Raw genomic sequence first — 14,616 nt, forward strand, 5'->3', positions numbered from 1 at the left:
TGAAACAGGATCTTGATAAGTCCCTAAGTTGCCCAGGCTGGGCTCAGACTTGTTATTTTCCTGCTTCAGCCTCCCAAGGTGCTGAGATTATAAGAATATGGTACTATTTTAAAATAAGTATTTTAAAAATTCCTGGTTTTATTTTTGACACAGTAGATATTGACATAATCCACATAAACAAAAGTTCCTGGGAGGCCTAAATAATTTCCAGGACTGTAAAGGAATGCTGAGACTAAAAGGTCTGAGAATGGATGTTCTAAGGTGTCTTAGTCTGTTTCCTCGAACTGTGACAGAATATCTGAGACCAGACAATTTATAAAGACAGATGTTTATTTGGCTCATGGTCCTGGAGGCTAGAATGTCCCACAGTGTGTCCAAGGCACTGTCATTTTCTGGGCATCTCTCGGGGGTCTTTCCACTGCATCATCCATGGTGAGACAGTTTGGATCTCTCCTGTAATCCCAGCACTTGGGAGGCTGAGGCAGGAGGACCACCACAAATTCAAGTCCAGCCTGAGCTACAAAGTGAGCCCCTCTCTCAAAAAAACAAAAGGGGGAACCCCCCCCCCAAACCATTACTGCCAGCATAGGACCCTAACCTGAGCACCAGACACCTCCCAAAGGTCCTACCTCCAAGTCTACTAACATATGATCTTGTTTCAAAATTTTGAAAAGGCTGGGCCAGACATGGTGTATGCCTCTAATCCCAGCACACAGGAGGCTGAGGCAGAAGGATGGCTATGAGTTTAAAGCCATCAGAACTATATAGGGAGACCCTGTCTTCAAAAAAAGGAGGGGTAGTGCTGGGGATGTAGCCCAGTGCGAAGGCCCTGGGCTCGGTCCTAGTACCGGGGGAAAAGATTTTCTAGTTCCGTCCTCCCCCAAGATGTGGTCCCCGCTTTAAAAGGGGTCTCGGGTTTTACTCCTGGCTTTCAGCTGGGTCTTTGATTCCTTCACTGCTCCTGGTCCAACCTCTAGAGGTCTCAGCTAAAGATCACCTGATTTTATGTCTTCGCATGTTGATTTCCCTTTTCAGTTGTCTTTTGCTTGTCTTTGTCTTTCTTCCTAGGAGTTTACCCAGGCCTCACTGCTGAAGGGTGGAGCCAGTCCTCAGATTGGAGGATTTCGGTGCTTAGCTTCTCTTATTCCTGGAAACCTCAAGCTCGAACTTAATCCTGCAGTTTTATAATTATCTTTTAACTATCCCCTATCTGGAATTGCCAGCAGAAAGAATAGGGTGCTGCTTAGAGATTTCCTCCAGAAAATGATGTTAAACCCAAGCCCTGAAGGAGAAGCAGGAGGGGCCAGGCCCGCAGCAGGAGAAGGCAGCGTTAGGGAACTGGGAGGAGAATTCCAAGCATGGGAGGGGCTCTTGGGGACACAATGCGAACAAAGACAGAGAGGGGGCCCGGACAGCCAGCCCTAGACCTTCTCCATCGGGCCGTAGGGCTGCGCGAGGTCTTTGGGGTGATTCACTCTGCAGCCTCCAGGTGTTTATAGGTCCCAGGAGGCTCAGAGAACGTCTCCTTTCTCTCAGTGGCTGGTGGCTTTTCTCCGGATGCCACCTGGTCTCCACAATTTAGAGTCTCCTCTCTAGGATGAGCCAGGTCTGTAAACTTAGCTGAAGCAGTGATCTTAATTCCCTTTACGTCCCCTTCTCTTTTCACTCCCCTCTCCCTCCCTCTCTTCATCCTTGTTCCTTTCCCATTTGCAAAAGATCCACCTCCCTGTTTTCTACTGTCTTTTAGTTTGTTCTTTAAATTACCTATACTTTGGGTTTCGCATGTGAGAGAAAGCATGTGATATTTAAGCTTGAGTCTGATTTGTTTCACTTCACATTGTGCTCTCCCGATGCATCCATTTTCCTACATGTGACTCAACTTTTATCTTTCCTGCTGCCTGGGAGGCGGTTCCTTGGACAGGTTAACTTCAACCCCAAAGTAACAAGGAAGCTTGGGTGGCTTCTCTCTGGGGGAAGTGCAGCATTTCTTCATTGCAGATACCAGTCTGTATGTTTACTATTTATTTATTTATTGTACTGGGGATTGAACCCAGGTCCTTCACACTAAGCTACATCCCCAGCCCTTTTTTGTTTTTGAGACAGGGTCTCACCAAGTAATTTAAGTTGCCCAGGCTGGGTTTGAACTTTCAATACTGCCTCAGCATCGCAGACTGCTGACATTACAGGCATGCACCACCACACACGCCCAGCCTGCATGCTTATTATTACATTTATTTCTGGGTCTCTTTTTTTTAGTTTGTTTCCAGCGACAGAGCTCAGGGCCTTGCATGTGCTAAGCAAGTACTGTACCCGGAGCTGTGCCCCAGCTCTAATTAAAAAAAAAATTATGGAAATAAACTATTTAACCATCAGTTCGTGAACTCAGTGCCTTGATTTAACACATTCCCCCTCTACTTTAGGACTGGCTCAGGCCTTCCCCATCGGGTCTCCAGCAGTGTTTCGGGCTCAGGAGCCCAGCCCCAGGGTGCACGGGCCGCAGGATCTGTGGTGGTCTCCTGGCTGCAGCACCCCACGGCCCTGCAGAGTGTCACATATGGAGAACCAAGGATCGCAACTGTTCTGGTCTTTTGTTCGTTGTTGCTATTGTTACAGAGCGGAAAATATTTTTATTAACTGCTCATTTCGCAGATTAAAAAAAAAACCCTTGATTTTTCTTAGGGCTGTTTTGTAAATTAGCTCTCATAACGTTCCAGATGATTCTTTGGCGTCTGAAGACAGTGACGCTTCCTCTGCGGATCCTCCTTTTCTCTCCCCACCCAGGCCTCCCAGTCCCCATCTCTGCCGGCTCTCAGAAGCCTCCACTTCAGGACACACACTCCGGGAACCTCTTTCAACTTCCCCGGAGGAGTTCATTTCCTTGTCCTGGAACTCCCAGAAAAAGGAGCGCGCGCGCGCGCGCCTCTGCCCTAACGCCCGCCCGGATTGATCAGAGCGAAGAAAATGTTCCTGCAAGGACGCACATAGGAGCGCTCGCTTCTGCTGCAGGCTGGGTGGAGCTGGGAGAGCTGTATTCCGAGGAGGGGGAGCGACGCTCTCGGAACTTATCCGGGTGTCATCTAGAGGGAAGTAGACAGGGAGCAAGGGCAGGGTGCTCCCCGCTCCAGCTCTGGGACCTTTCGTCTCTAGGGCTTTCTGCAGGCAGTCCTGTTCGGTCTTGGAAAAGACCTGGCCCGTTCCTGGCTGTCTTCCCACGCCCCGTGCAGTGCCCACGCCCGGCAGGGGTCTCATCCCCGGGTACCCAAGAGGAATCCCGCCGCCTAGAGGGCGACGGCAGAACTCCGTCCTGTGGCTGCCCCGAGGACAGAATTCCGTGGACGTGGGGACGTTTGCCGTGCCCGGCTCGCGCTGGGGGTGGAGTCCTCGTCATACCCTGAGGGGTACGGGGTCGCCTTCGATGAGGTGGAAGCTGGGTCCGATCCTCCTTTGTTCTGGGCCCCAGCGGTGGGAGGAACTGGGCTCGGCTCAGTGTCATCCAGCCAGGAAGGATCGGAGCGCCCCATCCTTGCCCCTCGGGAAGCGAGCATGGCTGCCGGGAAGCCGGGAGGCTTCGTCTCAGAGACGCCTGGGGACACTGGCCCGGGAGGGCTCCCTCAGGCTGGAATGCGCTCACCTGCGCCCGGCCTGGAATTCCTCCCTCAGCTCCGCGCTCTCTCCGGCTCCGCCCGCGCCTTGCGAGCGCCTGGAGCCGCTGCCGAGGGGAGCCACGCTGGGATCTCCCCGGTGACACCCCACTCCCCACCACCCCGCACCTCGGCTCCCAGCCCTGCTCAGCGAAACAAGGCTTTCTGGAAAAAAGAGGTTGCACACCTCGCAGCGCGCATGCTGTCCCATTCCCTGAGCCTGGCGTCCTCTTTCCTCTTGTTCCTGCTTCTTTGTCTGACAGATGAGAAAACCTAAAGCCCAGAGAAGTTAAGTGACTTCTGTGGACCTGAAGACCAGTGGAACTGATTAGAAGATGCAGAAACAACTCCACACACACTCAGCCACCTCATCTTTGACAAAGGAGACAAACACCCTCACTGGAGGAAAGATAGCCTCTTTAATAAATGGTGCTGGAGAAATTGGGTTTGAACTTGCCAAACCCTAAAACTAGACCTATATCTCTCATCATGCACTAAACTAAAATCAAAATGGATTAAAGATCTAAATATAAAAACAGAAATGCTGAACCAGCTGGAACAGAGGTTAGGTAGAACTCTTGAAGACATTGGGGTAGGAAAAGACTTTATGAACAAAACCTCAGTTGCCCGTGAACTAGCACAAACAATCAACAAGTGGGATCTCTTTTTACTAAAAAGCTTCTGCACAGCAAGAGAAACCACCAGCAGTGTGACGAGACAACCCACAATGTGGGGAAAAAATTTTCACTAGCAGTTCCTCAGACAAAGGTCTACTATCTCGAATCTATAAAGAACTTAAAAAAGTCAGACCTCCCAAATTTAAAGACCTAATCCAAAAATGGGTATCTGAAATGAACAGACATTTCTCACACAAAGTAGACATGGCAAATAAACATATGAAAAAATGTTCCACATCACTGGTCATTCAAGAGATCCAAATGAAAACAATGTTGAGATTCCACCTCACTCCAGAAAGAATGGCTGCTATCATGACATCAACCAACAACAAATGCTGGCGGGGCTGTGGGGAAAGAGGAACCCTGCTCCACTGCTGGTGGGAGTGTAGACTGGTGCAAGCACTGTGGAAATCAGTATGGAGATACCTCAAAGAACTAGGACTGAAAGTCCCATTTGATCTAGCTATTCCCCTGCTGGGGATCTTCCCCAAAGAATTAAAAGAATCATACCACAGTGATATATGTGCACCCATGTTCATAGCAGCATGGTTTGCAATAGCTAAAACTTGGAAACAGCCCAAATGCCCATCAACTGGAGACTGGATAAAGAAAATGTGATTTTTTAATAAAATGGAGTACTACTCAGCCATTAAAAATGAGAAATTAGAGACATTTATTGCTAAATAGATGCACATTGAGGCGATACTCTTAAGTGAAATAAACAGGACACACATGTAAATACCAAATAGTTTCTCTAGTGTGAGAAACTGAAAGTGTAAATAAGGACTAAAAGGTATAATAGATAATGTGAAATAGAAAGAAAAGGAGCAAAGGGGAAGGGGAAGTGGGAGGGGTAGGGGAAAGGAAAGAAGGGAATGGAATTAATATGAGAAAATGAAAAAATGGAAACAAAGTCTTTGTAAATAGGGAGGGATGGAGGGGTTGAAGGGAGGGCAGGGGAAGGTGGAAAAAATAAGAATCAAGAGAGTATGTAAAGGTGCAAATTTCCAATGATGAATGTCATTATATTGTACACCTAAAATGTACCAATAAAAGGATATATATATATATATATATATATATATATATATATATAAAAGTGACTTCTGCAGCCCAGTGTGGTGCATGGTGCAGCCTGGGCTACATAGTGAGGCTCTGTTGAGAGAGAGAGAGAGAGAGAGAGAGAGAGAGAGAGAGAGAGAGAGAGAGAGAGAGAGAGAGAGAGAGATTTTTTTTTCATTGCATAGCCACACTTGACCTAGGCAGATAGTGCTGCTCACGACCCCAGGGAACTAGACTCCTTGACAGAACCTGGTCCATCCCCATCTGCAAGAAGTTGGTCTGATGCCTTTCAAGAGAAGAGGAGCTGGGAGTGGTGGTGCACACCTACAATCCCAATATTCTCGGAGGCTGAGGCAGGAGGATCCCAAGTTCAAATCCAGCCTGGGCAACTTAGAGACCCTGTTTCAAAAATAAATAAAAAAGGGATAGGGACGTAGCTCCATGCAAAGTCCCTGCGTTTATTCCCCCAAAACCACAAAGAAAAAGAAGAAAGGGGAACACCATAGTTTATCCTCTCCCCACCACGTGAGGAGATAGTAAGACAGTGTCCACCTGCAAGCCAGCAAAAGGCCTTGCCAGAAAATAACCTCCCTGGCACCTTAATCTTGGACTCTGTCCTTCAGAACATTGAGAAGGTAAATTCCTGTTCCTTAAGCCACCTAGTCTGTAATCTTTGTTAGGGCAGCAAGTGAGCAGATGAATACACTGTGGTCATGGCCATGATCCATACCAGATTCTCTCCCCCAAAAACCCACAGCACACTCACACCCTTCAGAAACATCAGAACAAGACTCACCCCCAAATGAAGGTGCTCCCTGGCCCAGACTCACCAGACAAGTCCTTATCCCCAAGTCAGCTAGGATGTGACATGGACACCTTTGAACTCAGGATTGGCCTGATCTCCTGGAAGGGCTCGGGACAGGGCCAAGAAACAGCTCCAGGAGGCAGGTTTCAAGGGCCAGGGAGACACACAGCCTGACTGAAGCTAGGAGGCCTGGAGGAGGCCCAGAGCAGGTTGAGGACTCTTGCCCTAGGTCTGGAAATGGGGGCGTAACTGGGAGATTTGCTTTGCCTTCCTTCTCTTTATATTTGATTGAGTGTCAGTCATCTGCAGAGGGAACATATGAGCTAGAATATAAAGGATGAGCAGCAGCTGCCTTGTGAATAGGTAACTTTCGGGCAGAGGGGAGTACAAGCGCGAGGCCTTGGGGAATACTTGAGGAAGTACAGAGAGGAAAGGGAAGTCAATGACATAGACCAGACTTTATAGGCCTGGTGGGCCACAGCAAGCAAGAATTTGATTTTAACAAATGAAAGGCTGACTTTTTGTAATTGTGGTGCAAGACAAGAGGAGTAAAGACACAGGGGTTCTAGGAAGGCAATGGATTTCTGGGAACCTGAGAAGATACCATACTTGACAAAAGCATGCTGTTGAGCAGAGAGGAGGTGAGCCTCTCCCATTGCACAAGAGGAGGCTTCCAGGCCCCTGTACCACCCCTGCCAGCACAGAGGAGTTGAGCCAAGCACGCACCAGCAGCAGCCCCCCCCCCCAGTCGAAATGAGAAGACATGTAAAGGAGTCTCAAAACCAGACTTTCACATCACCTACAGCAACCCCAAAGGGAAAGGAGATGGAACACTCTGATACTCAACCACCTGGATTCCCTGAACTGGCAACAACAGAGGATCTGGAAAAAATGAAATCAGAAATAATTTCTCAGATAACAGCAGAGATTGTGCTCATAGTGCAAGACATGATTAATAAATCTAGAGAGGAGCTCAGGAACATAATGGAATCCCAACATAGGACACAAATGGAATCCATAAAACAGATGCAAACAGATTTTCAGGACATTAAAAACTCCATTGAAAGTCTATGCAGCAGAATGAGCCAATGTGAGGACAGAATTTCAGATATAGAAGATAAGATTGCAATTAGTGCCCAGGAAAAGAAAAATTGCTTCAAAATTGTAAGGGACCATGAGAAATCAATCCAGCAGCTGCTAGATGATGCAAAGAAGAATAACAGAAGACTGATTGGAGTCAATGAAGAAACAGGAGAGAGTGCAGATGACATAAAAAAAAACTGTTGACAGAAGTGATGGCAGAAAACTTCCTGAGCAGGGGAAAAGAACTTGAGATACAGATAAGTGAGGCATATAGGACTCCAACTAGTCTTCATCAAAAAAAATCTACACATAGGCATATAATTGTTAAGATTCCAGAAACCCAACAGAAGAACAAAGTTCTACAAGCAGTTAGAGAAAAGAAACAAATCAAATACAAAAGAAAGCCCATCAGAGTCACAGCAGACTTCTCAATGTAAACCCTCAAGGCAAGAAGAGCTTGGAGTGATGTATTTCAAGCCCCAAAAGAAAACAGCCTCCAATCCAGATTGATGTACCCTACAAAACTATCTTTCAAAATTGATGGAGAAATAAGATACTTTCATGACAAAGAGCACCTTAGGAACTTCATGAATACCAAACCAGCACTCCAAAAAATTTTAGACAATATCCTAGGAGAAGACAATGAGGATCACAACATCAGGAAGCCCAGCAGGATGAATCCATTGGGCATGACAAGAAATTAAATACAAAGGGGGAGAATCCAACAAACACAAAAAGTCATGACAATGATAGGTCAATATGTATAAGTTATAACCATCAATGTGAATGGTCTCAATTCACCAATCAAAAGAATAGACTGGTAGAATGGGTCAAGAAGCAAAATCCAACAATATGCTGCATACAAGAAACACATTTAATTCAAAAAGAAACTCATAGACTGACAGTTAAAGGGTGGAAAACAATACTCCATGTGACAGGAACCTGAAAGAAAAAGCAGGAGTAGCTATCCTCTTTGCAGATCAAGTGGATTTCAAATGAAAATCTGAAACACTCTGGTCCCAAGAATTTCAGATAAAGGATACTCAACTTGTATGTACAAGTCTATTGTGAACATGTGTTTTCATTCCTCTCAAGTAAAAACTTAAGAACAGGACTATTGGTTCTTAACAATAATACAAGAAATTTCTATATTGTTTTCCAAAATGGTTTTATCATTTTACATTCACATTAGCAGAATTAGAAAGTTCTAACTGGTTCACACCTAAGCTGACATTTGTTCTTTTAAAACTTTCAACTTCATCTCCCTAATGAGTCTATAATTCAATCTTGTTATTGTACTGATTAGTATTTTTCTGATTCTAGTGTTGCACACCTTTCCTTGTGCTGTACTGGCTATTTATCATCTTCTTGTGTCTACTTTTTAATTGCATTGTCTATTAATGAGCTGTAGGAGTTCTTTATATATGCTGGTCATAGGTTATATGTATTATAATTATGGTCTGTTTAAGGACTACTTTTCATTTTAACAATGTCATTTAAAGTTCTAAATTTTGATGGAATCTCATTTATCAATTTTTTTGTTTTATACATCATGTTTTTTATATCCTAGGAAATTCTTGCCTATCCTAAATTCATTAATATTTTCCTTATAATTTCTTCTTTGTTTTTGTCTGAAGTTACCACCTTTTTCAAAAGTCAACACAAAGCTTCCAATCAGATTTCTTTTTAACGTTCATCAGGACAAATTCCTTTTCATTTTTAAGTTTCACGTGAATACTACCTTATATCTTTGCAATAGATTTCTTCCTACAACAGAGTACATACTGACTACATACAGTACACAGTAATTAGAATATATATATTGTTATTAGTAGCTTATAGACTTAAGAATCAAAATAATAACCTAAGACTAAAATGTCAAGCTCCATATCTCTAATTCCACCTTTGCCTAAAACAGTTTTGCAGTTTTCTAACTCCTTTGCAGTTTTCTACATTAGAATTGTTTAAGCCTGGGCTATAGCTCAGTGGCAGAGCACATGTTTACCAGATACAGTACAAGGCCCTGGGTTGAATCCCTAGCTCCAAAAACCAAATCCAACCAAACCAAACTGAAACAAAACAAAAACCTATAATCTAGAACTCATGTTTTTGTTAGGAGTGCCATTTTCCTGCAGGTTGAAGATGGTTATAAACTAGGTTTTGTTTGGGTTTTTTTGGTACCGGGGATCGAACTCAGGTCCTGTTGCTTGCGAGGCAGGCACATTGCCACTGAGTTTTGGGTTTTTTAAATTAAACTTACACATGTTTTACTTTTCTTTCTTCACAAGAACATAAAAATAACAAAGAGGAACTTAACAGGAAAATTTTTATAAGTAACGCAATTTTCCTTTTAGTAGTCCTTGGGTAGTTATGACAGAATAGTTTCCACTTTTTGTTTGTTTCTTTGAATGGGGATTTTGGTCCGAAGTTTTGTTTGTTCCTAGTTTTGGCTTCTTCCTCCCCCTCTATCAGATCGGCTTCCTCCACGGCCACCACCTTTTGGTGCTCCATGGCTTGAACTGCTGTAGGAATCATGAGGAGGAGGGCACCCCCTTTCCATAGAAGGGGGAAATGCTCGTTCTTGTCTGCCAACCCGATCGCGACCACTTGAGTAGAGATCACTTCGGCTGCTAGAGTAACTGTCTTGACTTCCACCATAAGATGGCAGGGACCCTCGTGTAGGTGGAGCACTACGTGAGTTACCGTAACTCTCATATGAATCTCAGTATGAATCTCCACTCACGTGGTCTGAATAGTCACAATCCCGACCATAGCCATCTCTATCACTATAGCCTCTTGATGGATAGTCTTCACGTGAACTGGAATGACCATAATCACAGTAAGTATGATCTCTTGGTGGTGGGGCATACTCTCTTGAATCATGAGAACTTGGGTAATCTCTGTTTGAATAGCTGTCTTTAGTGGAATATCCATCATCTCTTGGAGAGAAATAAACATCTCTATGAGAAAGCAGGGTTTCCCTTCGAGGTAGGCCTCTGTAACTATCTCTTCCACGTGATACAGGGGCTCTTCCTCCCATTCCACTGCTGCTTCTAACTGGTCCTGAAGGTGCCAATCTTTTAGGAGGAGGACCCCCCACTTCATGGTGGTGGCCCTCTTTTCACTGGATGGGGTCCTCTGGAAGAACTCATGTTAAAATTCATGGAATAGCTACCATTATCCATGTGCCCTCCATGTGAGGGAGGTCCCCTAATTCCCCCACTTCCTCCTCTTCCTCCTCTAAGACCTCTGGGAGGGCCTCTGCTTCTTGGAGGTGGAGGTGGCCCACGTCTACTACTTTCAAATATTGGTTTGGTGGCTTGTTCCACCTTGATGACTTTTCCATCTAAGGACTTTCCATTCATGTCCCAAGCTGCATCCTTAGCATCTGCTGGGCTTTCAAATGTAACAAAAGCAAATCCTCTTGATTTATTGGATTCTCGGTCTTTCATCAAGAGCACTTCAACGATTAGTCCATATTTTCCAAATACTGCTTCAAGGGCTTTCTCATTTGTTTCTGTGTTAAACCCACCAATGAAGAGCTTTCCTGGGCGATCTGCTTCAACCATTTTGTTTTCCTGGTGAGTCTGCAGAAAGGTAGCGAAGGTCTCAGGCTCCTACCAGCTCTTGGATAAGGGCTGACCACGCAGCCCTGGACAAGTGACAGTTACCCAGTAGGGGCACAGAAATGAGGAGCCTCTAGCAGTACTGCGCTACGAGATAAACTAGGTTTTGATGATATATAAAAACTTTCCTGATCCTGTTTAAGTATTTTTTTCTGCGTGTAATTTGGCTATATTAATTAAAATACCTCGCGTCTCCATGCTCCTAGTGTCATCAGGAGTGGCCGGGTCGCAAGCGCAGCAGCAGCACTGGAGCTTTTTCCGATCCAGCCTCCACCTCTGGCGTGGAGGTCTTGAGAGCTGAGGCTCTGACCCCGTGTGAACTCCTGGTATCACGCCTGCAGTGGCTGGGGCCGCTGAACGGGACTTTTCGGGACTTTTCTGCACATCCCTCACCCTAGAGGAAGGGCAGAAGCCACATCCCGGAAGAGTAAAAAGCCCTGGCTTCTGGGGCTTGGCCTTTCAGGCTGGTAGCGTCTGGGGGCGGGCTCCATCTCTCGCGCTGGCCCATCGGTCCTCTGCTGACAGGCCTTGGCTCTTTCTGCCTCGCCACCCGCAGTAGCTGAAAGAACAGTGTCGGCCGCAGCAGTGTCGAGAACTAGACAAGCGTTGGGGGAAGGAGCTCAGAGCGCACCAGTCCGGCCAGCCTCCCTGTACCCGCCCGCCCGCCCGGCTGGCTGGCCTCGCGTTCGCTCGCAGGCGCCCGTTACCTGTGAAGCGGCAGCAGTAGGCCCGATGGGGCTGTGCCCTTATAATTTCTTCTTAAAGTTTTATAGTTTTAACCTTTCATATTTAGGTTCATAAATCCTTTCAAGTTATTTTTATGTATGAAAATAAAGGGTTGAGGCTAATTTTTTACGTATGGATACCAGGTGTTCTAGTGCCATTTGCTGAAAACACTACCTTTTCCTCTGCTCTTGAATTGAGTTTATATTCTATAAAATGTTAATGTTAAATAATCTTTCAAAACTCAGTGGACCATATATGTGTGGTTCTATTTCTAGATTCTCTGTTTTATTCAAATGATCTATATGTCTTTCCTTACACCAACACTGCCTTGATTACTGTAGCTTTAGAGGAAGTCTTAAAATTAGGTACTAAATGTCTTCCAACACTTTTTTAAAAATCTTTTTCTTTTTACTTTTCTAGGTCCTTTGTACTCCTACATAACTTTTAAATTTCAATATCCAATTCTTCATTTATAGCAAGTATACACAAACCTGAATTTTTATATATACCTTGTGTTTTCTAATCCTGCTAAATTCAAATACAAGTTCTAGGGGCTGCTAGAGATTTCTTAGTATTTTTCTCTGTAGATGATCATTTCACCTACATATAAAGATTTTGCTTCTACCTCGCCAATTCTATCCTAATTGTGTCATTTTATTGCCAGACTATTTTGGTTTGGGCCTATGTTTCAAAGTTTAATGGACAGATGAAGAGTAGGCATATCTGCCCTTGTTCCCCACCTTAGGGAGAAAGCATTTTATCTTCTCCATTTATAATGCATTTTTGTTGGAAGTATGGAGTACATGTCTTTGATCTGTTCAGAAGGTTCTGTTCTACTTCTAGTCCCCTGATAGCTTTTACCATGAACAGCTATAGAATTTAGTCCAATACTTTTTCTCCAACTAGTGACAGGATCATATGGCTTTTTCCTTTCCTCTGTTAAAATGATGACTTTTGGGGGTAGATCTTCCAATGCTGAACCAACACTGCCATCTCTATGATAAAACCACTTTCTACATACTGCCAGATCTGACTTTTAATAGTTTGTTTTGTTAAACAAATTTCTATGATCATACTTTTTTCTTCTATTATCTTTATCCAGTTTTATGATTAGCACAATGTTGATATCCTAAAATGAGGAGAGAAGTGTTCCTTCTTTTTTCTGCTTTAAATGTTTGATATAAATTATCAGTTAAAGTGTATATGAGCCTGCTGTTGTCATATAGGTAGGTTTTCAAGCTAGGCATATACTTTCTTTAATAGGTGCTATTCAAATTTTATATTTCCTCCAGAGTTAGTTTCATTAATTTGTCTTCCAAGGTACTTCTTAGAAGTTGTCAAATTTATTTCAAAAAAGATTTTTGAAATATCCTTTCTATATCCTTTTAAATTCTGTAAAATCTGTGGTAATGTCTTCTAGATCTTGATATTGTAATTTTAAAAATGTATAATTGATATTGTGTAATAGGAAGAAAAGATCTAAAGGACCAGGGGAAGTGGGAGAGGTAGGGGAAAGGAAAGAAGGGAAAAGACAAAATATGAGAAAAGGAAAAAAATGGAAACAAAGTCTTTGCAAATAGGGAAGGGTGGAGGAGATGAAGGGAGGGCAGGGGAAGGGGAAAAAAAATAAGAATCAAGATACTCATGTAATGGTACAAGATCCCAATGATGAATGTAACTGTATTTTATACCTAAAATGTACCAATAAACCTAATGAGGGGAAAAAAAATCATGCTGTCATTCCCACAGGGGTCCAGATGAGAAGAGGAGGAGCATGTTTCTTCTTTGTGCACCTGTTCAGCTGCTCATCCAGAGTCCCCTCTCCCACTGCTGGGGACACAGGAAAGACATGACTACTTATTGTCTTCTAAAATTGATGCCCAGGTCACAGAGAGATCAGAGCTGGGAGTAAGGCATGATGCCCAGGTGTGTAGGCCAGAAGAGAGAAAAGGAAATCACAGTGCACGTATTAATTTCTTGTTGCTGCTGGGCATGGTGGTACATGCCTGTAATCCCAGCACTTGGGTGGCTGAGGCAGGATTACTGTGAGTTGGAAACCAGCTTGGGCTACATGTGAGTTCAAGTCCAGCTTGAACTACATAGTGAGATGCTGTCTCAAAACCCCCCCCCCCAAAAACCAACCTCCCAAATCTCCCAAAAGAACAAAAAGAACTAATTTCTCATTTATTGAGAAAAAATAATTACCCAGAGCTTGCAGGGATTAGAAGACACTGCCTCTGAATCGACGCTACCCAGCTACCAGTGAAAGAGGACCTCACAGTACCCAGGTGGCATTTGGAGTCTTAAGTTGATTTCAAATCATAGATGCCCCAAAGTATCCATGGACCAATGGCATTGTTATTTCCTTAATGCAAATTGGGTAGACATACTTGGTAACTGGAAGAATAGTGAGATTTAAGGACATGAGAGTAATAAAATTTCATTTAACTTTCCCATTTGCCCATGAAGAAGGCACAAGGATATTGGAAATAACTGCAAATTTCCATACATTTTATCAAGTAGTGGGATTTGTTGTTTGAGATACAGTAAATTTACCTGAAAGAAATCAATATTTGACCTTCTAAAATCAGAGATTCAGCATCAGTGGATTCAGCTCACCACAGATCAAAAATGTAGCTAGGCCAACAATGGTTATATCTGTATTGAACATGTATAGCTATTTCCCCTTGTCATTACTTTCTAAAACATATAGGATAATAACTATATCACACTTATAGTGTACTAGGTAATATACACAATTTTATATAAGAGACTGAGCATTGATGGGTTTTGGTATCCACAGGTAGTGCCAGAACCAATACCTCATGGGTACAGAGGGATAAGTATAGTTCCTAATACCTGGGATGTACTACTGACCAAGCAAATGCTTTGTTCTCCATGTCAATTTGTAAGAACCATCAGAAGCAGCTTGCTTTTATCTGGCAGGGTTAAGAGTACACCTTCACACTCTTGTCTCAAGGATCCACTGGTTCTCT

At 43.9% G+C, this 14,616-nt stretch overlaps 1 pseudogene; it reads right to left on the reverse strand.

Moving 5' to 3' along the window:
* Positions 1–8,209: 8,209 nt before the first annotated feature.
* Positions 8,210–11,536, reverse strand: LOC101725632 (RNA-binding motif protein, X chromosome-like; annotated as a pseudogene).
* Between the last annotated feature and the right edge of the window lie 3,080 nt (positions 11,537–14,616).

Source organism: Heterocephalus glaber, unplaced genomic scaffold (assembly GCF_053883595.1).
Source record: "Heterocephalus glaber isolate CG9 unplaced genomic scaffold, H.glaber_assembly_v1.0 deba00000470, whole genome shotgun sequence".
NCBI lineage: Eukaryota > Metazoa > Chordata > Mammalia > Rodentia > Bathyergidae > Heterocephalus > Heterocephalus glaber.